We start from the raw sequence: 27,161 nt of genomic DNA, 5'->3' as shown, positions 1-27,161 counted from the left end.
GCAAGCTCAAACTGCTTGAGTTCTAGTCTTTATTTCTCTGTAGGTGTGTTTACTGGGGTGCGTGAATCGTTTTCTCTCTGTAAAACAGGGTCATACTAGTGCCTAACTCCCTGGGTTGCTGTGAGGCTCAATGTGTGATGTGTGGACATATGGAACATGGTTAACTGTAACAAGTGCTCTTTGCCACCGTATTAGGAGTATTCTAGAAAAGCATCCTCCAACATGAGTGACGCCACCCTCTCAGGTCCTCTTCCCTCCTTTGATTACTTCTCGGCTTCCTTTCCCTGCCCTTCACCCCATAACCCTGGTTGCCTTCTCCTAGAGCAGTGGTCGGCAAACTGCGGCTCGCGAGCCACATGCGGCTCTTTGGCCCCTTGAGTGTGGCCACGAAGTTTCAATCGCACTGTACATGCGCGCCCGCACGTGCTAGTTTGTGGAAGAGCCACACTCAAGGGGCCACAGTTTGCTGACCACTGCCCTAGAGTGAACTCTTGGTTTTCACTGCCCCCGGGCTAAAGAGGCCGCAACTGCTGCCCCCAAAAGTGCCACCCCTGGGGCCCCGGACTCTCACATCCTAGTCAGGTTATCTGACACCCTGAACGGTGGCTAGGCTTCCTCGAGGGCAGGGAGAGTTTCTTGTTCACCTTTATCTCTGCTTCTTAGGGGTCATGCTCTTGGTAGTTACACTTTGCAGGTGTTCACAGTCTGGCGAAGGGAAGCAGGTGATGCGTACGTTGCTGTAATAAGGCAGCTGGTGGCAAGTGCTCTGTCAGGAGGATAAAGACAGCAGGGGGCTGGGAAAGGCGGAGTGCCTATTTCCCTGCAGGGGTGGGCATGTCCGGCCCGGGGACGTATACGCCGAGAAATCATTGGAGGTGACTTAATGACTAGTAAATGCTTGACCAAATATAGCAGGCAAATTTTTTAAATATATATTTTTATTGATTTCAGAGAGGAAGGGAGAGGGAGAGAGGGATAGAAACATTAATGATGACAGAGAATCATTGGGCGTGCCTTCTGCACGCCCCTCTTGGGCATCAAACCCACAACCTGGGCATGAGCTCGGACGGGGAATTGAACGGTAACCTCCTGGTTCATGGGTTGACACTCAGTCACTGAGTCACACAGGCTGGGCTTCATTCTTCTTAAGCAAACTTATCTAATACTCAAGGTCCCAGTCACCCTCTATGTGCTTCCATATTTACGTCTCTGGCACTAACCACTCTTCTTAATTTTAGACACATAAAATCAATACTCTGCTGGGCATCCTCACTTGTATATCTTTAAACTGAATTCCTCTTTTTTTAAAAAAAATATTTTTATTGATTTCAGAGAGGAAGGGAGAGGGAGAGAGAGAGAAACGTCAGTGATGAGAGAGAATAATTAATTGGCTGCCTCCTGCATGCCCCACACTGGGGATTGTGTCCACAACCTGGGCATGTATCCTTGACTGGAATCAAACCTGGGACCCTTCAGTCCACAGTCCAACGCTCTATCCACTGAGCCAAACTGGTTAGGGCACCCAATTATATTTTTGCATTGATTTTTAGAGATAGTGGAGGGGAGGGGGAGAGACACAGAGAGAGAAACATCTATGTGAGATACACATCGATTGGTTGCCTTCCGCCTGTGCTCTGACCAGGGCTAGGATAGAGCCTGCAACCTCAAGTTACGTGCCCTTGACCTGAATTGAATCTGAGACCTTTCAGTCTGCAGGTCGATGCACTAACCACTGAGCAAAATCAGCCAGGGCTAAAAGCTACATTTATTAATGTCTCTCATTTGTGAAGTTATATGAGCTTCTGATATCAAGTTTAAAAACTGAGAACTTGCCGAAACCGTTTGGCTCAGTGGATAGTGCATCGGCCTGCGGACTGAAAGGTCCCAGGTTCGATTCCGGTCAGGGGCATGTGCCTGGATTGTGGGCACATCCCCAGTGGGAGATGTGCGGGAGGCAGCTGATCGATGTTTCTCTCCCATCAATGTTTCTAACTATCTATCTCTCTTCCGTCCTCTCTGTAAAAAATCAATAAAATATATTAAAAAACAAACAAAAAAAACCCCTGAGAACTTGAGTGGGGGAAGACTAGAGGGTAAAGGATGCTCAAATATGTAGCAACAAAAGGAACCTAGATGTGGGTAGTAAGCACACACAGTATAGAGATATTGTATTCTAAAGTTGTACACCTGAAATTTATATAATGTTATTATCCAATGTCACCCCCAATAAATTTTTTGTTGTTGTTGTTAATCCTCACCCAAACATATTTTTCCCATTGGTTTTTAGACAGAGTGGAAAGGAGGGGAAGAGACAGAGAGAGAAACATCAATGTGAGAGAGACACATCGATTGGTTGCCTCCCGCACGCACACCAGGGATTGAGCCTGCAACCAAGATACACGCCCTTGACTGGAATTGAACCTGGGACCCTTCAGTCTGCAGGTCGATGCCCCAACCACTGAGCCAAACTAGCTAGGGCACCACTAGTATATTTAATTTTTAAAAATTGAGAATTCCTTTTGAAACATTATAGATAGAGACTGGGTAGTTAAATGATCACTGATTAATGTACCTTTTAAGCTGTTTAGGATTAGGTGTTAGCCTCTCCTCTTTAGCCTTAGGCTCTTCTCTATTCTGAGCCATCTCTATTAACATCTAACCAATCCTGTTGCTTAAAAAACAAGGAAATATCAAGGTTCTGATGTAGATTATACCTTAGGAATCGCTTGGTTCTGCTAAAGTTGAAATGTTGTGTCTTACAGGTGGGTTAGAGCTCAGGTGTAAGTTTCTGAATAAAAGCATAAAAAGCAAACTGTCCCCCTTCCCCACCCATCCCGCACAGTGCGGTGCCACCCCAAACAGCTGAGGTTAGAGAACCCAGTTAGGGAGGAAACGGGAATAAGTCTCACAGGCCAGTCCTCCACCTGATTCACTGGTTTTATTTCATTTCATTTTGCACTGAAAAGTGAGGAAAGTAACATTTTTTAAAAATCCTCACCTGAGGACATGCCTAGAGAGAGGGGAAGAGAGAGAGAGAGACCAGTTACCTCCTGCATGCGTCTAGACCAGGGATCAAACCCTGCAACCCAGGTATGTGCCCTGACTGAGAATCGAACCCACAACCTTTTGCTCAATCAGCTGGGCCACTCTGGCTGGGCTACATCTAGACTAATAAAAGAGTAATATGCTAATTAGACCGGACGTCTTCCAGATGTCCATCCAGACAAAGCCATAGCGGCTGCCAAGGCCAAGGGTCGGCAGCACGGGAGAGGAGAAAAGCTGCCCACCCCTGCATGAATTTCATGCACCGGGCCTCCAGTATTGTGTTAAAAGAGAAAAATACTGGGCTTTGTTGCTGATTTGTGCTCTTGAGACTGCTGCACATAACGTTGGAAGGTTATCCATGTTTGTAGGCAGCTTTCTTCTGGAATGAGTGGATGGGGGTCAGATGGTGATGGTAAAGCCAACAAACTCAAGAGTCCCAAACCCAGGGCCACTGGGCACCAGTTTTTACCTTCAGTGCAGTGCGGGTGAAATTTGGAGGCTTGGGTAAGGTGGAAATTAGTACCCGAATATAGTAGTAATGTGGGTATCATATAATAATGCATATTTCTACTAGCACATTCAAGACAGATGAAACCATAACAGGGTTCAAGTAATGATCAAAATATCACTCCTGCCCATCTGGTGTGGCTCAATGGTTGAGTGTCGACCTATGAACCAGGAGGTCATGGTTCAATCCTGGTCAGGGCACATGCTCAGGTTGTGGGCTTCATCCCAGTAGGAGACATGCAGGAGGCAGCTGATCAATGATCCTCTGTCATCATTTTTTTTTTTTTTGAGCAGAGAAGTAATATGATCTTAGTTATATTTTTAAAAAATTTTTATTGTTACCCTAGCCCATTGGTCAGCAAACTGCGGCTCGAGAACCACATGCGGCTCTTTGGCCCCTTGAGTGTGGCCACGAAGTTTCAATTGCACTGTACGTGCACGCCCACACGTGGTATTTTGTGGAAGAGCCACACTCAGTGGGCCGCAGTTTGCCCACCACTGCCCTAGCCAGTTGGGCTCAGTGGATAGAGTGTTAGTCAGCAAACTGAAGAGTCCCAGGTTCGATTCCAGTCAAGGGCACATACCTTGGTTGCAGGCTTCTCTCATATCAATGTTTCTCTATCTCTGTCTCTCCCTCTTCTCTTGCATTCTGTCTAAAAATCAATAGAAAAATACCCTTGGTTAACAACAACAGAATCTTTATTGTTGAAAGTATTGCATATCTCTCCTTTTTCCCCACATTGACCCCGTCTAAGCCACCCCTGCCCCCAACCCCAGGCCTTCACCACCATATTGTCTGTGTCCATGGGTTATACATAGATGCTTACGAGTTCTTTGGTTGATCACTTCCCACCCACCAACCCTTCCCCATCTTCCCTCTGAGGTTCTGCATTCTGTTCTATGCTTTTATGTCTCCAGATCTTTTTTTTAAATAATTAAATCTTTATTGTCAGATTATTACATTTGTTCCTCTTTTTTCCTCCCATAACTCCCCTCCTCCCAGTTCCCACCCCACCCTCCGCCCTCACTCCCCACCCACTATCCTCATCCATAGGTGCATGATTTTTGTCCAGTCTCTTCCTGCATTTCCCACACCCCTTCCCCCCACCCCCCGCCAAGCATAGTCAGTCCATTCCCTTTCTATGTCCCTGATTCTATTATAATCACCAGTTCATTCTGTTCATTAGATTATTTATTCACTTGATTCTTAGATTCACTTGTTGATAGATGCGTATTTGTTGTTCATAATTTGTATCTTTACCTTTTCCTTCTTCTTCCTCTTCTTAAAGGATACCTTTCAGCATTTCATATAATACTGGTTTGGTGGTGATGAACTCCTTTAGCTTTTCCTTATCTGTGAAGCTCTTTATCTGACCTTCAATTCTGAATGATAGCTTTGCTGGATAAAGTACTCTTGGTTGTAGGTTCTTGGTATTCATCACTTTGAATATTTCTTGCCATTCCCTTCTGGCCTGCAAAGTTTCTGTTGAGAAATCAGCTGACAGTTGTATGGGTATTCCCTTGTAGGTAACTGAGTTTCTTTCTCTTGCTGCTTTTAAGATTCTCTCTTTGTCTTTTGCTCTTGGCATTTTAATTATGATGTGTCTTGGTGTGGTCCTCTTTGGATTCCTTTTATTTGGGGTTCTCTGTGCTTCCTGGACTTGTAAATCTATTTCTTTCACCAAGTAGGGGAAGTTTTCTGTCATTATTTCTTCAAATAGGTTTTCAATATCTTGCTCTCTCTCTCATCTTCTGGCACCCCTTTAATTCTGATGTTGGTACTCTTGTAGCTGTCCCAGAGGCTCCTTACACTATCTTCATATTTTTGGATTATTTTTTCATTTTGCTTTTCCGGTTGGGTGTTTTTTGCTTCCTCGCATTTCAAATCTTTGACTTGATTCTTGCGCTCCTCTGGTCTGCTGTTGGGAGTCTGTATAATATTCTTTATTTCAGTCAGTGTATGCTTACTTTCTAGTCGGTCCTTTATCACACCATCGAGGGTCTCATTAGATTTCCTGTACATCTCATCAAGTTTATTGACAGCCTCTAGAAGCCTCTTGAGAGACCTCAAAAGTGTGGTTTTGAATTCTATATCCAGTAGCCTGCTTTCCTCCGGTTCTGTCCTTTGTGGCTTGTTTCTTTGTCTTGGCATTTTTTTATGCTTCGCTGTGTCGAATGGAAGCCACTTCCATTCAGCCAGTGGCTTTCCGTGTTAAGTGTCCCAATTACCTGAGGTAGACACTCTTGGTGCACCCCCTTGTGGTCTCTGTGAGCAGTCTTGTTGTAGTCAAGCCTTGATTGTTGTAGGTAATTACTACTTGACCTCCAGGCCAACTGGCTGTGAGAATCAGCTGTGTTTGCAGAGGGAGAACTTCTGTCCTCTAGGGAGGTGCTAATCTAGCCTTTGCCTGAGGCTATCCAGCAAATGGCTCTGTGCAGGGCTTGGGCAGGGCAGGTCCCACAGGATCAACAGGGCGGAGGAGGAAGCAGTTATGGTTGCTCTCAGTCCGTCCCTAGGGGCTCTGCCTCTCTGTCCCAGCAACCGCTACAAACCTCGGAGGGACCGAAGCCAGACAGTCCCGCTTCTCCCGTTTGAGTCTGGGTCCCTAGAGACTCGCCAGGATCTGGAGCTCAGAGTCTGAGGCGCCCCTCCGGATTGAAACAGTCAACCGCGCCCTCAGCCACCAGCCTGCGCCGCGCGCACTCCGCACCTTAGTATTTTACTTCAGCACTGCGCCTCCTCTGATTCTTGGTTCCTCCTAGTTGTAGAACTTCCATTCAGCCAGCTTTCCTGTGGTTCTGGATGATGTCAGTTCTGTCTTTTAGTTGTATTTTTGAAGTGGTTGTTCGAAGCAGCAAACTCCAGCATTAACCTATGCCGCCATCTTGGTTTCTCTCCGGATCTATTTTATTCATCAATTTATTTTGTTCATTAGATTCCATATATGAGTGAGATCATGTGATATTTGTCTTTCTCCAACTGGCTTATTTTCCTTCCTTCATTTTGAAGTCTATTTTGTCAGATATGAGTATTGCTACCCCAGCTTTTTTTTCCTTTCTATTTGCATGGAAATTTTCCCCCCATCCCTTCACTTTCATCCTGTGTGTGTCTTTTGTTCTGAGGTGGGTCTCTGGTAGACAGAATATAGTTGGGTCATGTTTTTGTATCCATTCAGCCCCTTTATGTCTTTGGATCAATAATAACCTATGTTTACATTTAAGTTTATTATTGACTAGAGGCCGGTGCATGGATTTGTGCATGGGTGGGGTCCCTCAGCCTGGCCTGCGCCCTCTCGCAATCTGGGAACCCTTGGGGATGTCAGACTATCAGGCTTTGGCCCGATCAGGGCCTGCGGGGATCGGGCCAAAACCCAACAGTATAACATCCCTCCGAGGGATGTAGCAGTCTGAAGCTGCAGGTGGCTGGGGAGGAGCCACAGCGGGATGGGGAGTAGCTCCATTGCTGCTCATCCTGTCCCACAGCACCTGCCGTCACTTGCTGCTTGGTAGTGCTGTCATGGAGGCTGGAGAGGCTCCCGCCATCACAGCTGCGCTCTCCAGCTGTGAGACCAGCTTCTGGCTGAGCAGTGCTCCCGCTGTGGGAGTGCACTGACCACCAGGGGGCAGCTTCTGCATTGAGCGTCTGCCCCCTGGTGGTCAGTGTGCGTCATAGCGACCGGTTGACCAGTCGTTCTGGTCATTCGGTCATAATGGTCGCTAAAGAAAAACTAAATGAAATGGATTGGGCACAGGGGCAGGTCTTGGCCCATACTCTGTGCCCCCGCCTGGCCTCTCCTGCCGTGGCCCCCAGTCCCTTGTCTGCCAGCAGCCCCGCTCCCACTGCCGCCGCTCCCACACACTGACAGTGCCGGCCCGACTTGCACCCGCTGATGGTGCGGAGCGATTGGGGCTGGCGCCAACAGTGGGTGTGAGTGGCAGCTGCTGCCCTGATAGCCCCTCAGGAGACGGGGGAGGTGGAGAAGCCCTCCGGGGTGATTGGGGCCAGCAGCCACCGCTCGCATCCACTGAGAATACCGAGCATTCGGGGCTGGTGCCAGGTGCCAGCAGCGAGTGCGAGTGGTGGCTCTGGTGCCCCACCTTGGTCTGGTACCTCTACTCACCTGCTCCACCATCCCGATGTGGGACACCCGCCATATTCTGCACTCTGCCACCTGCTGCTGATAGCCACCATGTTCTGCATGCACCCCTGGTGGTCAGCGCACATTATAGCGACCAGTTGTTCTGTTGTTCTGCCGTTTGGTCTACTTGCCTATTAGGGTTTTATATATATAGATAGGTATTTATTGCCATTTAAAAAATATTTTTTTTTTTATTGATTTCAGGTAAAAAGGGAAAGAGAGAGAGAGAGACAAAGAGAGAGAAACATTAATGACTAGAGAGAATCATTGATCAGCTATCTCCTACACAGCAACCTGGGCATGTGCTCTAACCAGGAATTGAACCGTGACCTTCTGGTTCCTAAGTTGACACTCAACCACTGAGCCACTCCTGCTGGGCTTTATTGCCATTTTAATTCTGTATGCCTATGTTTTACTATGTCTTCTTCTCATTGCAGCAGTCCCTTTAGCATTTCTTGTAGTGCTAGTTTTGTGATGATAAACTCCTTTAGCCTTTTATTATTTGGGAAGCCCTTTATTTCACCATCTATTTTGAATGATAGCCTTGCCTGATATAGTAAGCTTGGTTTCAGATCTTTGCTTTTCATTACCTTGAATAATTCATGCCATTCCTTTCTGGCCTGTAGAGTTTCTGATGAGAAATCAGCTAACAGCCTTATGGGAGCTCCTTTGTAGGTAACAGTTTGCTTTTCTCTTGCTGCCTTTAAGATTCTCTCTGTCTTTAATTTTTGTCAATTTAATTATGATGTGTCTGGGTGTGGACCTGTTTGGGTTCTTCTTGCTTGGGACTCTCTGTGCTTTCTGAACTTGTGTAACTTTTTCCTTCATCAGGTTTGGGAAGTTTTCTGCCATTATTTCTTCAAACACATTCTCTATCCCTTGTCAGTTTCTTCTCCTTTTGGCACTCCTATTATACAAATATTGTTATGTTTCATGTTGTCCCACAGCTCCCTTAAGCTGTCTTGTTTTTTAATTGTTTTTTCTTTTTAGTTCTCTGATTGCATGATTTTTTGAATCTTGTCTTCTAATTCACTGATCTGATCCTCAGCTTCCCCTAATCTGCTATATATTCCTTCCAATGTGTTCTTTATTAGTGCTATGTCATTCTTCATAATTACTATATTTTGTCTCATGCTATTGAGCATCTTTGCCATCATTATTCTGAATTCTATGTTTGACTAATTTCTCTCCATTTCATTTAGTTTTTCTTCTGGAGAATTCTCTTGTTCTTTCATTTGGGGGTTGTTCTTTTGTCTCCCCATTTTGGCTGCCTGTTTGGGTTTGTGACTATGTATTAAGTAAATATGCTACACCTCTCAATCTCTAGTGCAGGAGGGTGTCAAATGCTGTTTCTAACTAATTAGAACAGGCAAAGACTCAAAGCCTCCAGAGACCCGCCTCTGCCTGCAGACTCATTGATTTCAGTCTTTTTTAAAAAAAAATACATTTCTTGATTGATATCAGAGAGAAAGTAGTGTGTGTGTGTGGGGGAGAGATAGAAACATCAATGATGAGAATCATTGATCGGCTGACTCCAGCAGGTCCCCCACTGGGGATTGAGCCTGCAACCCAGGCATGTGCCGGTGGCCGGAATTGAACCTGGGACCCCCCAGTCTGCAGGCCAACGCTCTATCCACTGAGCCAAACCAACCAAGGCAGTCTTTTATTTTTAAATACACTTTTTTGTTGAAAGTATTACATATGTCCCCCTATTACCTCCATTGACCCCCTCCAGCCTGCCTCCACCCTCACCCCAGGTCCTCACTGCCTCATTGTCTGTGTCCATGGGCAATGCATATATGCATACAAGGTCTTTTGTTGATTAGCTCCCACCACCCACCCTCCCCTGCCTTCCCTCTGAGATTCCACATTCTTCTATGCTTCCATGTCTCTGGATCCACTTCATTCACCAGTTTATTTTGTTACTTAGATTCCACAAATGAATGAAATCATGTGATACTTGTCTTTCTCTGACTGACTTATTTCACTTAGCATGATACTCTCCAGTTCCTCTATGCTGTATCAAATGGTAAGAGATCCTTCTTTTTTTTTTTTTTTTTTACTGCTGCATAGTATTCCATGGTATAAATGTACCACAGTTTTTTTATCCACTCGTCTGCTGATGGGCACTTGGGCTCTTTCCAGATCTTAGCTATTGTAAATTGTGCTGCTATGACCATAGGGGTGCATACATTCTTTCTGATTGGTGTTTTGGGTTTCTTAGAATATATTCCTAGAAGTGGCATCACTGGGTCAAATGGCAATTACATATTTAATTTTTTTTAGGAAACTCCATATTGTTTTCCTTAATGGCTGCACCAGTCTGCATTCCCACCAGCAGTGTACTAGGGTTCCCTTTTCTCAATATCCTCACCAGCACTTATCATTTGTTAAGTTGTTGATGGTAGCCATTCTGATAGGTGTGAGGTATTACCTCATTGTTGTTTTAATTGACATCTCTCTGATGATCAGGGACTTTGAGTATTTTTTCATGTCTCTTGGCCATCTGTATGTCCTCTTTGGAGAAGTGTCTATTTAGGTCCTTTGCCCATTTTTTTGAAAGTTGTGAACTAGGATTACTTTTATTTCTTTATGGGACCAATGTTCCTACTCAATAGAGAATGTTTCTCGAACAAATAAGTTATTTATTTATTTTTTTACATTCCACCAATTTCCTTTATTTTTTTGCTTGTTTTTAATTAAATCTTTATTGTTCAGATTATTACAGTTGTTCCTCCCCCCCCCCCATATCTCCCCTCCACCAGGTTCCCACCCTACCCTCTGCCCTTACCCCCCTGCCACTGTCCTCATCCATAGGTGCACGATTTTTGTCCAGTCTCTTCCCACACCCCCCACATCCCTTTCCCCCCCGAGATTAGTCAGTCCACTCCCTTTCTATGCCCCTGATTCTATTCTATTCACCAGTTTATTCTGTTCATCAGATTATTTATTCACTTGATTCTTAGATTCACTTGTTGATAGATGTGTATTTGTTGTTCATAATTTGTATCTTTACCTTTTTCTTCTTCTTCCTCTTCTTAAAGGATACCTTTCAGCATTTCATATAATACTGGTTTGGTGGTGATGAACTCCTTTAGCTTTTTCTTATCTGTGAAGCTCTTTATCTGACCTTCAATTCTGAATGATAGCTTTGCTGGGTAAAGTAATCTTGGTTGTAGGTTCTTGGTATTCATCACTTTGAATATTTCTTGCTACTCCCTTCTGGCCTGCAAAGTTTCTGTTGAGAAATCAGCTGACAGTCGTATGGGTATTCCCTTGTAGGTAACTGAGTTTCTTTCTCTTGCTGCTTTTAAGATTCTCTCTTTGTCTTTTGCTCTTGGCATTTTCATTATGATGTGTCTTGGTGTGGTCCTCTTTGGATTCCTTTTATTTGGGGTTCTCTGTGCTTCCTGGACTTGTAAGTCTATTTCTTTCACCAGGTAGGGGAAGTTTTCTGTCATTATTTCTTCAAATAGGTTTTCAATATCTTGCTCTCTCTCTTCTTCTGGCACCCCCATAATTCAGATGTTGGTACACTTGAGGTTATCCTAGAGGCTCCTTACACTATCTTCATATTTTTGGATTCTTTTTTCTTTTTGTTTTTCCGCTTGGGTGTTTTTGCTTCTTCATATTTCAAATCTTTGACTTGATTCTTGCGATCTTCTAGTCTGCTGTTGGGAGTCTGTATAATATTCTTTATTTCAGTCAGTGTATGCTTAATTTCTAGTTGGTCCTTTTTCATAACCTCAAGGGTTTCACTAGATTTCTTGAGGGTCTCATTAAGTTTATCGGCGGTTTCTAGAGAATTCTTGAAAAACCTTAAAAGTGTGCTTTTGAACTCTATATCCAGTAGTTTGCTTTCCTCCATTTCTTTCATTTGTGACCTGTTTCTTCGTCTCTGCATTTTGGCTGTTTCCCTGTGTTGATAGAGTGGCTTTCTGTGCTAGGTGTCCTATAGGGCCCAGTGGCTCAGCCTCCCCAATTACCTGAGGTGGACACTCTTGGTGCACCCCTTTCTGGGCTTTGTGCACAGTCTTATTGTAGTTAATCCTTGATTGTTGTAGGTATCACTAGGAGGAATTGACCTCCAGGCCGATTGGCTGTGAGAATCAGCTATGTCTGCAGTGGGAGAATTTCTGTGCTGGAGACACCCTTATGGGGCAAGACTTGCTTCAGTGGGGCTTTGGTGCTCACTGAGTCTGCCCCTTGAGTGTCCCTTATGGATCTGAGGAGTTGTAATCTGGATGGTCCCACTCTGACCACTGGGTAGACTGGCTCTTGGATCTCTAAGGAGGTGCTAATTTAGCTTCTGCCTGAGGCTACCCAGCAAGAGCTATGGAGAGATCTGCAGATTCCTCTTCTTTTTTTGGGGTTTGGAGGTGTCCAGATGAGGCCCAGCTGTGAAGCAATGCAGGCTGCTGTGGGGCCTTGGGCCTTCTTTTACATGTTCTGGGTCTCTCTGACCCAACTGCAGTTTGTTAGGTAATTTTAGATTGCAAAGGGCCAGGCCATTCATATGCAAAAGCCTCTGAGCACAGCATGGGTGGGGCGGGGTTTCAGGGAATCAACAGGGGGAGCAAACAGCTATGGCTGATCCTCAGTCCTGCCCTAAGAGGCCCCGGGTCTCAGTGTCCTGCGGTAATCACTGCAAGCACCTCTGAGAGAAAGCCGCCCTTGAGTTCCGCCTGATGCCAGACAGTCCAGTTTCTCCCTGTATGAGTCTGGGTCCCCAGAGACTCACCCGGAACTGGAGTTCAGAGCAGTTGGGAACTTGTGTCTCCCTCCCGATTGAAAAAGACAACCGCGTCCTTATTTGCCAGCCCTTTCCACTTGTGCCTCCGTACCTCTGCACTTTAGTTCCGTACCTCCGCTGAGTCTCAGTGCTTTTCTCTTTCTTTCTAGTTGTAGAATTTCTACTCAGCCAGCCTTCCTGTGGTTCTGGATGATGTCCGTTTTGTCTTTTAGTTTCATTTTTGAAGTGGTTGTGCCAGGCAGCAATTTCAGGTGTTTACCTATGCCACCATCTTGGTTTCTCCACCAAAATGGCTTTCTTTCTAATGTTCCACCTGAAAATCATTAAAAATTGGTAATCACTTTTCTACCATTGCCTTTCAATTCACTGTTATTTGAAAAATATATTTATTCAATCATTCTACTATGTTCTCCATCCTCTTGAGATCCAGAGTGAGAGGACACCAAAGTGAAAATGCCAGCTGTCCTTAGGGAAAAAAATAGCTATTCTAAAAAAGAGATTTTTATTGATTTCAGAGAGGAAGGGAGAAAGAGAGCAAGATAGAAACATCAATGATGAGAAGGAATCATTGATAGGCTGCCTCCTACACACCCCACACATGGGATGGAGACCACAACCCAGGCATGTGCCCTCACAGGGAATGGAACCATGACCTCCTAGTTCATAGGTTGATGCTCAACCACTGAGCCATGCTGGCCAGGAGAAACAATAGCTATTTTAACAAGTAGCCTATAATTCAAAACCACATACATATATTTTAATTGTTTTTTAATTTGATAATACCAGAATACTTTAAAACCTTTCTTACTTTGTGCAAGAAGTCCAATATGTAATTCTTATAAAAACCCATCCAAAGATTGCATGGGTAAATCCTATAAGGAAAAGTGTGGTGCCATATACCTACAGGTGATATGCTTCTTTCAGCTCTGCTCAGGATGTAAATCCTGAAACCCAGGCTAGGTGAAGAAAGAGGGAGTTAAGATGATCAATTCCTAAGGAATTTCTGGGATTTCAGGCTCAGTCTTCTATGAAGGATCTTCTACTGCCTACCCTCTCATTCTTCCTTCCTCGGCCTGATGCAAAGGCAACCTGCATGAACTTTACAAAGTAGAGAAGGGCTGCCCATCGAGGACCAAAATCACCATTTCAGAGTTAGAGGCTGAGATGTAGGAGTGACTCAGCTGGCATCAGCTTTGTAGCAGCCTCAACCTACAGGACTTCAGAAAAGGAGTCCCAGACGCGCAGCTCCCTCTGTGGCCCCCTGCCACTAAATTCTGTTTATCAGTCCAGCACCAAGCACAGTAAGTAGTGTTTTCTGTTTCATTGTTGATAACCTGCTATATGCAAGTGAGATAAGGTGATAGGCTAGGATTACAAAGGTGAATTAGATACTCTACCTCCTTTTCAGTTTAGCAAGGGAAGTGAACACATGTGAACATATCATTAGTGTACAATGGTGTGTGCTATAAGAGGCCCAACAGGAGGGCAAGGGGAAACAGTTTGGGAAAATCAGAAAAGACTTTTCAGAAGTTATTAGCTGGTTTTGAAAGTGGAACAGAGGTGTGCCACGTGGAAAGGGCCGGATGAAGGCAGCATTTACAAAGGTATGGATTCATTGATGGGTAAATTAATTTATTCACACATCTGTATTGAGTAAACTCTATGTGCTTGGAGCTTGGGATTTATCAGTGAACAAAATAGATTTTAAAAAATGTCTGCCTTTGTGGGACTTGCATTTATTTTAGCAAGGTAAAACAATTAAAAATATTCATAATAAACCAATAAATAATATAGAGTGCGAGATGTTGAAATTTTGGGGGGAAAAAGGGTAAGGGAAAAGAGTATTTGGAGAGAGGTTTCTTGCGATTATACTGAGGGTGGCTGGGGAAGCTCACATTGAAAACATTGAGTTGAAGTGAGGCCGCCCGCCCTGGGTGAATCTTGGGGAAGGAAGGGCATTTGAGCGGAGGAACCAGGAGTTGCCTGGTTGCGTGAGGAGGAGCACATGGCCAGTGAGGCAGCGTGGGGAAAGGGAGGAGTGGCAGGAGGTGAGTGAGGTCAGAGACAGGAGAGAAAGGCAGATCTTGCGGGGTCCTGCAGGCCACGGTAAGAATTGTAGTTTGAATCTGAACGAGGTGGGAGCCATTGAAAGGTTGTGAGCAGGGGAGTGACACGATCTGACTTACATTTGATAGCATCACTCTGACTGTGGACAGCCCAGCTTGAAGTCAGAGGCCCTTTTAACAATCCTAGTGAGAGATGCCAGTGCCTTGATGTTAGCAGGGAAGGTGGGAAGAAATGGTCTGATTCTGGATATATTTTGAAGGTAGAACCAACAGAACTTCTTCATGGATGGATGTGATGAGAGATAGTAGTCAAGTTCGACTCCAAAGATTTTTAGCCTGAGCAATGGGAAGGATGGAGTTGCCATCAGTGGAGAGGGAGAGAAATGTTGAACAAGGTTGGGGGGTGGGATGTGGAAGAAAATCAGCTCCATTTTGAACATGTTAAGTTTGAGATGTCTATTCAAGACCCAAGTGGAGATATCAAATAGGCCGCCATGGAATATATTTCTGGAGTTCAGAGGAGAGGTATGGACTAGGGCAGTGGTCGGCAAACTCATTAGTCAACAGAGCCAAATATCAACAGTACAACGATTGAAATTTATTTTGAGAGCCAGATTTTTTAAACTTAAGCTATATAGGTAGGTACATTGTTATTAACTTAATTAGGGTACTCCTAAGGCTTAGGAAGGGCCACACTCAAGGGGCCAAAGAGCCGCATGTGGCTTGAGAGCCGCAGTTTGCTGACCACGGAACTAGAGCCATAAATTGGTGAGTCATCAGTACACAGATGTTATTTAAAACCACGAGATTATCCTATATAATAAAACCTTAATATGCAAATCAACCAAACAGTGGAATGACCGGTCACTATGATGCGCACTGACCACCCCGGGGCAGATGCTCAATGCAGGAGCTGCACCCTAGTGGTCAATGCGCTCCCACAGGGGGAGCGCTGATCGGCTAGAAGCTGGGCTCACAGCTGGTGAGTGGCGGGAGCCTCTCCTGCCTCTGTGGCACCACTAAGGACCCCTCGAGGGATGTCCTACGCCGGCAGGTGGACATCCCCTGAGGGGTCCCAGACTGCGAGAGGGTGCAGGGACCCCCTCCCCCGTGCATGAATGTCATGCACCGGGCCTTTAGTTTCAACAATAAAGATTTTAAAAAACAAACAAAGAAACAAACAAACAAAAAAACCCTAAGAGATTAGATGAGATCACTAATGAATGAGTCCAGAGGAAGTACTGAGCCTTACCTTTGGGATATTCCAAAGACAGAATCCAGGATAAGGGGGAACTGGGAAAGGAAACTGAAATGTGAACAGAAAATAAGGACTAAGAAAGGCCAAAGAAAAGCTCTGGAGGTCAAGGGTATCAGAAAGTGCATCAGGCACGAGGAAATACCTTAGTCAACTACTGTTAAAAGCTCAAAGTGCCTCTTGCATTTAATATGTAAAAAGAGCAGTTTCAGTGGTGTGGTAGGCATGAATACTAATTGGAGTGGATCAAGAGAGAACAGGGATCCGAGGCAGTGAGTAAATACTGTAACTTCTGAGGTGTTTTGCTGCAAAAGATGATTTTGTAAAAGATGGTCTAGATAATAGCAGGTGTATACATTCACAGAAACCCTAGAATAGAGGGAAAAGCTGGTAATGTAGGAAAAGGGGGAAAGACATTGAGGGGAGGGACTGGCTTTGAAAAGGAGCGTGAACAACCTAGTAAATGCAGAGTAGAGTATACAGGGTGCCCCCCAAAATGTATATGCACTTTGAATAAGTATCAATTCCAATGGGTTAAATCTTAAAAGAAACGTCAATTGAGCTATCAGCTGAGCTATCAGCTGTTGAAATGTGTATACTTTTTTTTTTTTTTTGCAATTGGAGCCTTTTTATTGCCCTTGGAGTTTCCTGCTTTTGGAGGTCGCCTTCTGTTGCCACAGGGTCCTGGGGCCAGGTGCCAAGCAGCAGCAGCAGTAACAGCTGGTTTAGTTGGTGGATGGCTTAGCCCACTCGACGTTGAGGATGAGGTGGTCGTAGCCAAAGCCGCACACTCCAGCAATGGTGCGGGCAGCATCCTCACGGCGGTGGAAGCTGATGAAGGCAAAGCCCTTGGACTGGCCGGTGGTCTTGTCCTTTGCCAAGTAGATGCGGGAGATGGAGCCAAAGGGTCTAAAGAGCTCTTGCAGGTCTGTCTCACGGGTGTCCTCTGACAGGTTGGTGATGCAGATGGTGGCATTGTCATCGGCTCTGCGGTTGGGCTGCATGGACTCCCCACGGCAGCTGGCCCCATCCCGCAGGCTCGGTGGCACGTACTTCCGTCTTGTTCGGGCCGCCTGCACAGGCTCCAGCTCTCCAGGCAGTTTCTCCTTCTCGCCGGTGGACAGGCCCAGCTGCTCAGCCAGCTCCTTCTGCATGGGCCCCAGCGTGTCCTTGTAGGGACAGCGGGTGGTCCAGTGGTCGCCCTTGCAGATACGGCAGGACACGATCTTCTGGCCCTTGAGCTTGTTCATTGGGTCCTCCTCCTCCTGGCAGTTCAGATCCTCCTTGCTGGTGATAAAAATCATGGACACATCATTGCTGACCGTGGTGGTGGCCACATTGGGTCCTGGTGGGTCAAACTCCGAGTTCCCAAACTTCTTCCAGTTCTTCCTCCTTGCAACTGCCTTTGAGGCCTTCCGGGTCTCGATTCTGAAGGTGTGGACAATCTTGAACTTCTTGCCATCTCCATCTATCTTGTACTTGGTTACTGTCTTGATGTTCCCATTGATGACCTCCTTGGGTACCAGAAGTGGAGCTCCTGGCAGCAGCTCGGGCTCTGGGCTCGTGTCGCCAGTGGCCAAAGGGATCCCCTTGAGGAGCTTGCTGGAGACGCATTTGTCGTCCTCTACCTCCTCCTCTACCTGGTCGGCCCAGCTGGGCTTCGAATCAAAGTTTCCGGTGGGCATTGCAGAACTCCACGCAGCCCAAGCCTGGGCCAGAGACCAGAAGTTATACTTTTTTTTTTTCCTACCATAAAGTTTAATTATGGCTCAGAAAAAAGTGAGTAAATAACTTTCTTTGAAAAAATATATTGACACTGTGTAGATTGCAGTTATGGGGGCGGCTGGTAAGTTAAATTACCCTATTTTCTATTCTGAAAATGACAGAAAGTCCCATTTCCAGTTTGATTATAGAGATGCATGTGCCCAGAATGGCTGAGAATAACTATCATAAGAGAGGCAAAAGCTGTAGCCCTAGCTGGTTTGGCTCAGTGGATAGACCATCATCGACCTGTGGAGTAAAGGGTCCTAGGTTTGATGGCAGTCAAGGGCACATGCCTGGGTTGCGGGCTCAATCCCCAGTAGGGGGTGTGCAGGAGGCAGCCAACTGATGATTCTCTCTCATCATTGATGTTTCTATCTCTCCCTGTCTCCCTTCCTCTTTGAAATCAATAAAAATATATTTATTTTTTAAAAAAAGAAAGGCAAAAACTGTAAATCAATGGCATGCTATAGACTCCAAGAAAAAGTCTTAGAAATACCCAAAGTGGTGACAAGAAACATTTGGCTGGAATTTGGAGTTCTTTTCAGTCATCTTTGCCTTTTGCTCCATGTTTAAAGATGCCTGTGAACTCAATGGAATTGAAATTTCCCATTTTGTCAATAGACGTTTGTCTGTACAGCTCCTCCACTTCCTCCATAAACCTACCTCCCATTGCTGTCAGCAGCTCTCAGGTAATTTCCCTGAATGGTGCCAGTCACTTCTTCATCAAAGCAAGTGAAAGCATTTCTGATGATATCTTCTGGATCTGTGCTGTTTAATTCTCATCAAACATCCTGAGGAACATGGTGAAATGTATGGGACCTGGAGCCTCATTCATCATGGCATCTAGATACTCATCGGTTGGATCTTTCCCCATGGAGGCAAGCATATCATGTAAATCTTCCTAGTCAATGAAACCATCTCTGTTCTGATCAGTCATGTTAAACTCCTGAACCTGTGATTGATCAAACATGGCTAACAAATTGGATGTTTCCCACTGGGGGTGCTTCTTGGTGGTCTTGGTCTGTGCTCTTTTGCTCAACAAGGTGGTGGTTAGATCCCTGCACTGCCACTTCAGTGACCCTTGTACACCCAGAGTTGCCAAAATACAACGCTTCCCGCCTCCCCTTAGCAAACTAGAAAAAAGCTCAGTCACCATTCTCAGCCAACAGAGTGGGCCTGACTGGATGGAAAGGTGATGGGGGTGCAATTTTGACCCAGTGCACAGGAAGGAATATACAGCAGTGGCTTAGAACATATGGTAACGTGTGGTGACTCGTTGGGTCTGATATCTGAGTCAAGTGTGTATACATTTTTGGGGGCCACCCTATCCTATATAATAAAGAGGTAATATGCAAATTGACCATCACACCCTCACACAAGATGGCCACCCCCATGTGGTCACAAGATGGCTGCCTCAAGGGAGGGCAGTTAGGGGCAACCAGGCTGGCAGGGAGGGCAGTTGGGGGCAACTGGGTCAGCAGGGGAGGGCAGTTGGGGGCAACCAGGCTGGCAGTGGAGGGCAGTTGGGGGCAATCGGGCTGGCAGGGGAGCAGTTAGGCATCGATCAGGCTGGCAGGGGAGTGGTTAGGGAGTGATCAGGCTGGCAGGCAGAAGCGGTTAGGGGCAATCAGGGAGGCAGACAGGTGAGCGGTGGGGAGCCAGCAGTCCTGGATTGTGAGAGGGATGTCCGACTGCTGGTTTAGGTCTGGGGCATGTTGTCACCAGCTGCAGCTTGTTTGAGATATTTTAGCAAAGTCTAAAGCCTAAGCCAGGACAGTATATTGTGTGGGGCTGCAAATTGGATGGGAAGGGGCCTCAGGGAATCCCCAGGGTGGAGCAAACAGTGTGCACCAGTCTGATGGAGACTCATATAAAGCCCTGTGACAGTGGAGGTCCCAGCACAGGAACAATGACCCCTGTGAGCACTCCCATCTGGGAGAAAGCTGCTTCTGAGTTCCTCCCCCAATGCCAGACAATCCAGTTCTTCCCCATAAGTGTCTAGGTCTCCCAAAGCCGTCTGCTGCTGGGAGTCCAAGTAAGTTCATGCACTGGCCCTTTAAGAGGGACACCTGGGTCTCCAGCAGCCTCCATGTCCCTCAGCCACAATCCCCACTGATCTTTACAGCCTGTAGTGGGGACTTCTCTTCCCAGGTTTGGGACCCTGGGCTGGGGGTCTGATGTGGGGCTGGGACCCCTTGCTCCTCACGGATGGCCTCTCAAGGTTGTAGTTTTGGCAAATGAGTACAACAATGAGTGAGAGGCAAAGAAGTTGAGGGTGTATTGGAGAGTGGTCATGATTGATCATGGTATACAAAGAAGTTGGTTAAGGAAGAAAAAGAGGACATCCAGGTGGTGAAGGTGATGGTAGTATCAGCTTATGAATGGTCATGATGACTCCAAATTGATGTGGTTCCCATATCAGAGGGAACAGGCTGGAAATATAATAGGTGGTCAGGTAGAGGGATGCATGGCAGACTCCAGAGTAGTTAATGATTGGTGATGACATGGGAATGAATGCTCAAGGAAGGTGGGACGTTATCATTGGACCTTAAAAAATAGATTTTTAAATTTATTTCAGAGAGGGAGAGGGAGAGATAGAAACATCAATGATGAGAGAGAATCATTGATCGGCTGCTCCTACATGCCTCACTATGGGGATTGAGCCCGCAACCTGAGCATGTGCCCTGACTGGAAATGAACCCGGGACCCTTCATTCCGCAGGCCAATGCCAAACCAGCTAGGGCATCATTGGACTTTTTAAGGGAACTGAGAAGCCAGTCTATTGGATCATTTATGTCAATGTTTCTTAATCTTTAGTATTAATCAGCATTACATGAAAAACTAATTAAAACAGGTTGCCAGATGCCACCCCCAGAGTTTCTAGGTAGAATGTGATTGCTTTTATTTCTAAGTTTTCTAGTGATGCTGCTGCTGCTGCAGTCCAGGGACCATATTTTGAAATCCACTGACCCATATGTATGTTGAAATTGCCAATAATTAAGATAGCAGTTTAGATTTGCAGTGAGCAGGAGAAAAAAAATTGTCAAGAAATAAAGAAGAGTGGTTGGTAGAAAACTACCAACAATCAGGGACAGAGGGTATACAGGGGTGGGCAAAAGTAGGTACATTATCAGCCATCATTACTTAAAAAATAAATCACAAGTAAGGATATGAAATAATGACAATAAAACAAACAACACAAATAAATAAGACAGTAATTAATAATACAATAAGCTGTTTCGTGAACTCACAACTGTAAACCTACTTTTGCCCCTCTGTATAACCAGATAATGACAGTTAACCTGGGAATATTTATGGAGTGGTTAGCTGTGTGGTTGAAACAGTGGTTGGTAGCAAAAGAGATTAAGGCAACACCAAAGGCAGATTGTTGAGGCCTTGCAGGTCAGTATTTTATTAGTATCAGGGTCTTTTATTTGGTGAGCAGGTCTAGTGTAAATATCTGTTAAGGGAATCTCTGCAGGAATTGCAACTTTATTCATCTCAAGAATGATCACAACTGTAGCAATTTATATTCTGCTAATTAGGAAATATTAAGTCCTACAAAGCTAGATATCACTTTACATTAAGATTAGGTAAGCCGAGACAACCAAGATGGCAGCATAGGTAAACACCTGAACTTGCTGCCGTGCACAACCACATTAAAACTACAACTAAAAGACAAAATGAATATCATCTAGAACCACGGGAAGGCTGGCTGAGTGGAAATTCTACAACTAAAGGGAAAGAGAAAAGCGCACTGAGTCTGGTAGGAGGTGCAGAGGTGTGGAAGTGTGGAGGTACAGAGGTGCGAGTGAAAGGGGCTGGCAGCTGGGTACACTGTTGTCTTTTTCAATCGGGTGGGAGATACAAGTGCCCAACTGCTTGAACTCCAGTTTCGGGCGAGAATTTGGGGACCCAGACTCATATGGAGAGAAACTGGACTGTCTGGCATCGAGCTGGAACGTGAGGGCGGCTTTCTCGCAGAGGTGCTTGCAGCGGTCCTTGTTCCTGCACGGGGCTGCGGGACACAGACCCCAGGACCGCTCGGTGGCAGAGCAGACTGGCAGCCATTGTGGTTTGCTCAGCCATGGTGATTCCCTGAGACCCCGCCCCACCCAATTTATAACCCCACCCAAGCTGTGTGCAGAGGCTTTTGCATATGAATGGCCTGGCCTTTCTCTGCCTAAAAACCTGTCAAACTGTAGCTGGGTCAGAGAACCCCAGAGCTTCTGAAAGAAGGCGTAAGGCCTGTCAGCAGCCTGCATTACTTCACAGCTGTGCCTCATCTGGGCACCTCCAAACCCCAAACAAAGAGAAGGAATCTGCAGATCTCTCTGTAGCTCCTGCTGGGTGGCTTCAGGCAGTGGCTGACTTTGCACCTCCTTAGAGATCCAAGAGCCAGTCTACCCAGTGGTCAGAGTGAGGCCATCCAGATTACAACTCTTCACATCGATAAGAGACACACTCAGGGGGCAGACTCAGTGAGCGCCAAAACTCCACTTAAGCAAGTCCTGCCCCATAAGGGTGTCTCCTGCACAGCAGCTCTTCCATTGTAGACACAGCTGGTCCTCACAGCCAATTGGCCTGGAGGTCAATTCCTCCCAGTGATACCACAGCAATCAAGGTTTAACTACAACAAGACTGTGTACACAGCCCACAAAAGGGTGCACCAAGAGTGTCCACCTCTCACATAATTGGGGAGGCTGAGCCACTGGGCCCTATAGGACACCTAGCACAGAAAGGCACTCTATCAACACAGGGAAACAGCCAAAATGCAGAGACGAAGAAACAGGTCACAAATGAAAGAAATGGAGGAAAGCAAACTACTGGATATAGAGTTCAAAACCACAGTTATAAAGTTACTCAAGAATCTTCTAGAAACCTCCGAGAAATTTAGTGAGACCTTCAAGGATATGAAAAAGGACCAATTAGAAATTAAGCATACACTGACTGAAATAAAGAATAATATACAGAAATCCAACAGCAGACTAGAGGATCCCAAGAATCAAGTCAAAGATTTAAAATACGAAGAAGCAAAAAACACCCAACCGGAAAAACAAAAAGAAAAAAGAACACAAAAATATGAAGATAGTGCAAGGAGCCTCTGGGACAACTTCAAGCATACCAACATCCGAATTATAGGGGTGCCAGAAGAAGAGAGTAAGATATTGAAAACCTATTTGAATAATGACAGAAAACTTCCCCTACCTGATGAAAGAAATAGACTTATAAGTCCAGGAAGTGCAGAGAACCCCAAACAAAAGGAATCCAAAGAGGACCACACCAAGACACATCATAATGAAAATGCCAAGAGCAAAAGACAAAGAGAGAATCTTAAAAGCAGCAAGAGAAAAACAGTTAGTTACTTACAAGGGAGTACCCATACGACTGTCAGCTGATTTCTCAACAGAAACCATGCAGGCCAGAAGGGAGTGGCAAGAAATATTCAAAGTGATGAATAACAAGAACCTACAACCAAGATTACCCAGCAAAGCTATCATTCAGAATTGAAGATCAGATAAAGAGCTTCACAGATAAGAAAAAGCTAAAGGAGTTCATCACCATCAAGCCAGTATTATATGAAATGCTGAAGGGTAATCTTTAAGAAGAGAAAGAAGAAAAAGATTAAGATAAAAATTATGAACAACAAAGTGATAACAAATACATATCTATCAACAAGTGAATCTAAAAATCAAGTGAATAAAAAATCTGACAAGCCCTGATTGGTTTGGCTCAGTGGATAGAGCGTTGGCCTGCGGACAGAAGGGTCCCAGGTTTGATTCCGGTCAAGGGCATGTACCTTGGTTGCGGGCACATCCCCAGTGGAGGGGGGTGCAGGAGGCAGCTGATCGATGTTTCTCTCTCATCGATGTTTCTAACTCTCTATCCCTCTTCCTGCCTCTCTGTAAAAAATCAATAAAATATATTAAAAAAAAAATCTGACGAACAGAATAAATTGGTGAATAGAATAGAATCAGGGGCATAGAAAGCGAGTGGACTGACAATTCTCGGGGGAAAGGGGTGTAGGGGGTGCGGGAAGAGACTGGACAAAAATCGTGCACCTATGGACGAGGACAGTGGGGGGGTGTAAGTGCATGGGGTGGGGTGGGAACCGGGTGGAGGGGAGCTATGGGGGGAAAAAGAGGAACAACTGTAATAATCTGAACAATAAAGATTTATTTTAAAAAAATATTAGGTAAGCTGACATCTGATGGGACAATAAAGCTTAACTGGCTTGATCGTAGGGCAAGACAGGACTGAGAGTATACAGGAATACAGAGTGAACTGTGAAAATATCAAGTAGCAAGTCTAAAGGGTGCTCAGGAGTAGTCAGGGGAACTACAACATGGGATCATCACCTGGCTGTTAGTGGTTCCAGTGTTTAAAACTCGCAGGACCCTAGTTAAATCATGTTTCTGTGCTTGTTTCCTAACTTGTTAAATGGGTCTGTCATTTAGTCCTCAGGCTTCAGAGGATGTTTGAAGACTAAATGAGTCAGTGCAAGTGCTTTGAAAAGGTAAAGTACTATACAAATTGAAATATTAAAAAAGTAAATAGTATTGCCCTGGCCAGTATGGTTAAGTGGTTAGAGTGTAGCTTGTACACCAAAGGGTTGCAGGTTCAATTCCTGGTCAAGAGCACATACCTGGGTTGCAAGTTCCATCCCTGATCTATTGAGTTGTATGTGGGAGGCAACTCATCCATGTGCCTCTCTCACATCGATGTTTCTTTCTCTCTTTGCCTCCCTGCCACTGTCTCTGAAAAATCAATGGAAAGAATATCCTCGGGTGAGGATTAACAAGGTAAACAGTATTGAGCTATCCTTAGCAATCACGGCAGAACCAATACTTAGGCATGGGAGAAATGAGTGGAAACGTATGCAAGGAGAATAATGCTGAGAATAATCTTGCATGCACAAGATTAAGCATGCAATGTGGACAGTTTCACATTCAATGTGGCCTTATAAATGAAAACCTCACAAAAGGGCTTTGCTGATCGATGTCTCTCTCACATCAATGTTTCTCTCTCTCCCCCTTTCAAAATCAATGGAAAAAATATATCCTTGGGTGAGGATTAACAATAAAGAAACAAACAGAAAAGTCTTCATTGTTGAAATATTGTTTAAAAATTTATTTTTCTATAGTGATTTCCGTAGGAATTATACCTTTGGACCATAGTGACTATTTGCCTAACTGGCTTGAACTTGAGCAACTACACTCTCTCATGATGTCTACTACGGAGTATCTGTTTCTATACAGTGAGGAAAATGCAGGCCACTTCATGTACCCCAAGCAGGTTTCTATTCAGCTTGTGACCTGGATTGAATTGCCAGTTGCTGTTAAGACTACAGAAACAGGTAGGGATTGTGCTTTGTCAGTCCTCCGATGGCGTTCCAGTCACTGTCCTTAAAAACCCACTCTTTCATATAGCACGTGTACTTCATGCCCTGGTCTCCAGCATCTCTGGTCTTACTACTCTCTTCTGTACCTGGCATTCAGCCACGCTTGCCTTCTTCCAGAACCTCCATGTGCAGACTTCCGCACAGGCTGCTCCGCCTGCCAGTGCCACGCTTCTCGGCTAATCTTCCTTTCCTGGGTTCCTTCCATGATCAGTTCTTTTAACAGTCTCTTGAGCACCCTTCTCAAGTCTGGGTTAGCCCCTTTCAAGCACTCCCCTCAGGACAGCATGTCATGTGACTAATTGCACACTTAATCACGTCCCAGCTGACCACTCTTGTGAAAGTTATATATAGTCTTGGTCACGAATGCCTCCACCACTTAGCACAGTACCAGGGCTTTGAGGTGCACAATACATTTCTGAGGCCTGGGCCGTTGCAGTGAACTCTTGGCACACACTGGTTCAGTGAGACAGCCTTCACTTCTCCACTGGAAGACAGTACCCTTGGGGTTTAGGAAGCCAAAAAGTAACCGGCTGTGAAATGACCACCTGGAAGAGCCACTGCCATCTTAACCTCTGAAAATTCTGTACCTGCCAGATTAGCCACCGTACATCAGAGGAGAGCTGTTAGGGCAAAGGAGGAAGAAGCCAACAGTGGAGTGAGTAGTAAATGTTCATTCTGAAAACTTTCTGGGGTGACCATGTGGTTTAAAAACACACACAGCCCTGGCCAGTTTAGCTCAGTGGATGGAGCGTTGGCCTGCAGACTGCAGGGTCCCAGATTTGATTTCAGTCAAGGGCACATGCCCGGGTTACGGGCTTGATCCTCATTAGGGGGTGGGCAGGAGGCAGCCAATCAGTGATTCTCTGTGATCATTGATGTTTCTTTCTCTCCCTACCTCTCTGAAATCAATAAAAATATTTTTAAAAAAATAAAAAAATCACATCTCTATATATAAAAGGCTAAGTGACCGACGGCTGGTACATATGACACACACAATTTAAAAATAGATGTTGACTCACGCATGTGCGATACATATAAAGCTCTTGCTGGCGCCAATCGTATATGTTTCGATCTGTCATTGTTAATCGTGAATTTGGTTGATACTTCTATTATAAAGGGCGAATAGCGATATTAAAATATTTCTAGTTAATTTCCTTTCAATGTGCACAAATCCATGCACTGGGCCACTAGTTACATATAAAATCAAGTTTTTTAGTTAATTTTAATATTACATGAAATAGAGAAATTCATAAAGATCACCATTACTGTAGTAGTCAATATCTTTTTAGTCTTCTGCTATGAATGTTTAAGATATTGAATGTGCTCTGCCAGTGTGGCTCAGTTGGTTGGAGGATCATCCCATACACCAAAAGGTCAAAGGTTTGATTCTCAGTCAGGGCACATGCCTAGGTTGCAGGTTTGATCCCTGGTCGGAGATTTCCAACTGACATGTCTCTCTTATATCAATGTTACTCTCTTCCACTCTCAAAATCAATGGAGGCTGGCCAGTGTGGTTCAGTGGTTGAGCGTCAACCCATGCATGAACCAAAAGGTCATGGGTTAATTTCCAGTAAGGGCACATGCCTGGGTATGGGCTTGACCCCAGTAGAGGTTTGCAGGAGGAAGCCAACCAATGTTCCCCTCTCATTGATGTTTCTATCTCTATATCTCTCTCCCTCCCTCTCTCGCTAAAATCAAGTTAAAACAAAAAAAAGTCAACGGAAAAAATATCCCATATCCTCAGGTGAGGATAAAAAAAGTTATGGAGTGCTTTTTGAAAAGAGATAGTTTCAATTTTGACCATCTGTATCTATTGTACAAGTAGTGTTAGACATTGCTTTATATCCCAGCAGAGTAGCAATCTCTATGGACAGTTTATCTATATAAAGCCTAAGTGACTGTTATGACCGGTTGACCAGTTGCTATGACACACACTGACCACCAGGGGGTTCAGAAGCTCAATGTAGGAGCTGCCCCCTGGTGGTCAGTGCGCTCCCCCAGCCAACCTCCCAAGGCCCTTCCTCCTGGCTGGCCAACCTCCTGCAGCTTCCCTCCCAACCCCAAAATGGCCAGCCAACCTCCCGCGGTCCCTCCCAGCGGCTGGCCCCCCTCCCCTGCATAGGCCTTGATTGCCAGCCAGGCTGAGGGACCCCACCCATGCATGAATTTGTGCACCGGGCCTCTAGTCACTTATAAAGCTAAAGCAGCAGTGTTCTAATTGTAGTGGGTA

At 45.3% G+C, this 27,161-nt stretch overlaps 2 pseudogenes; both read right to left on the bottom strand.

Annotated features, from left to right (window-relative positions):
* Nucleotides 1-16,364: 16,364 nt before the first annotated feature.
* Nucleotides 16,365-17,472, bottom strand: LOC139018327 (eukaryotic translation initiation factor 3 subunit G pseudogene; annotated as a pseudogene).
* Nucleotides 17,473-18,070: 598 nt separating this feature from the next.
* LOC139018529 (myosin regulatory light polypeptide 9 pseudogene) lies at nt 18,071-18,685 on the bottom strand (annotated as a pseudogene).
* Nucleotides 18,686-27,161: the final 8,476 nt, after the last annotated feature.

The sequence above is a fragment of the Myotis yumanensis genome, unplaced genomic scaffold, assembly GCF_028538775.1.
Source record: "Myotis yumanensis isolate MYYU_CA2020_CCGP unplaced genomic scaffold, mMyoYum1.0.hap1 SCAF_10, whole genome shotgun sequence".
Taxonomy (NCBI): domain Eukaryota; kingdom Metazoa; phylum Chordata; class Mammalia; order Chiroptera; family Vespertilionidae; genus Myotis; species Myotis yumanensis.
This window is presented reverse-complemented; position numbering and strand designations above follow the sequence as displayed.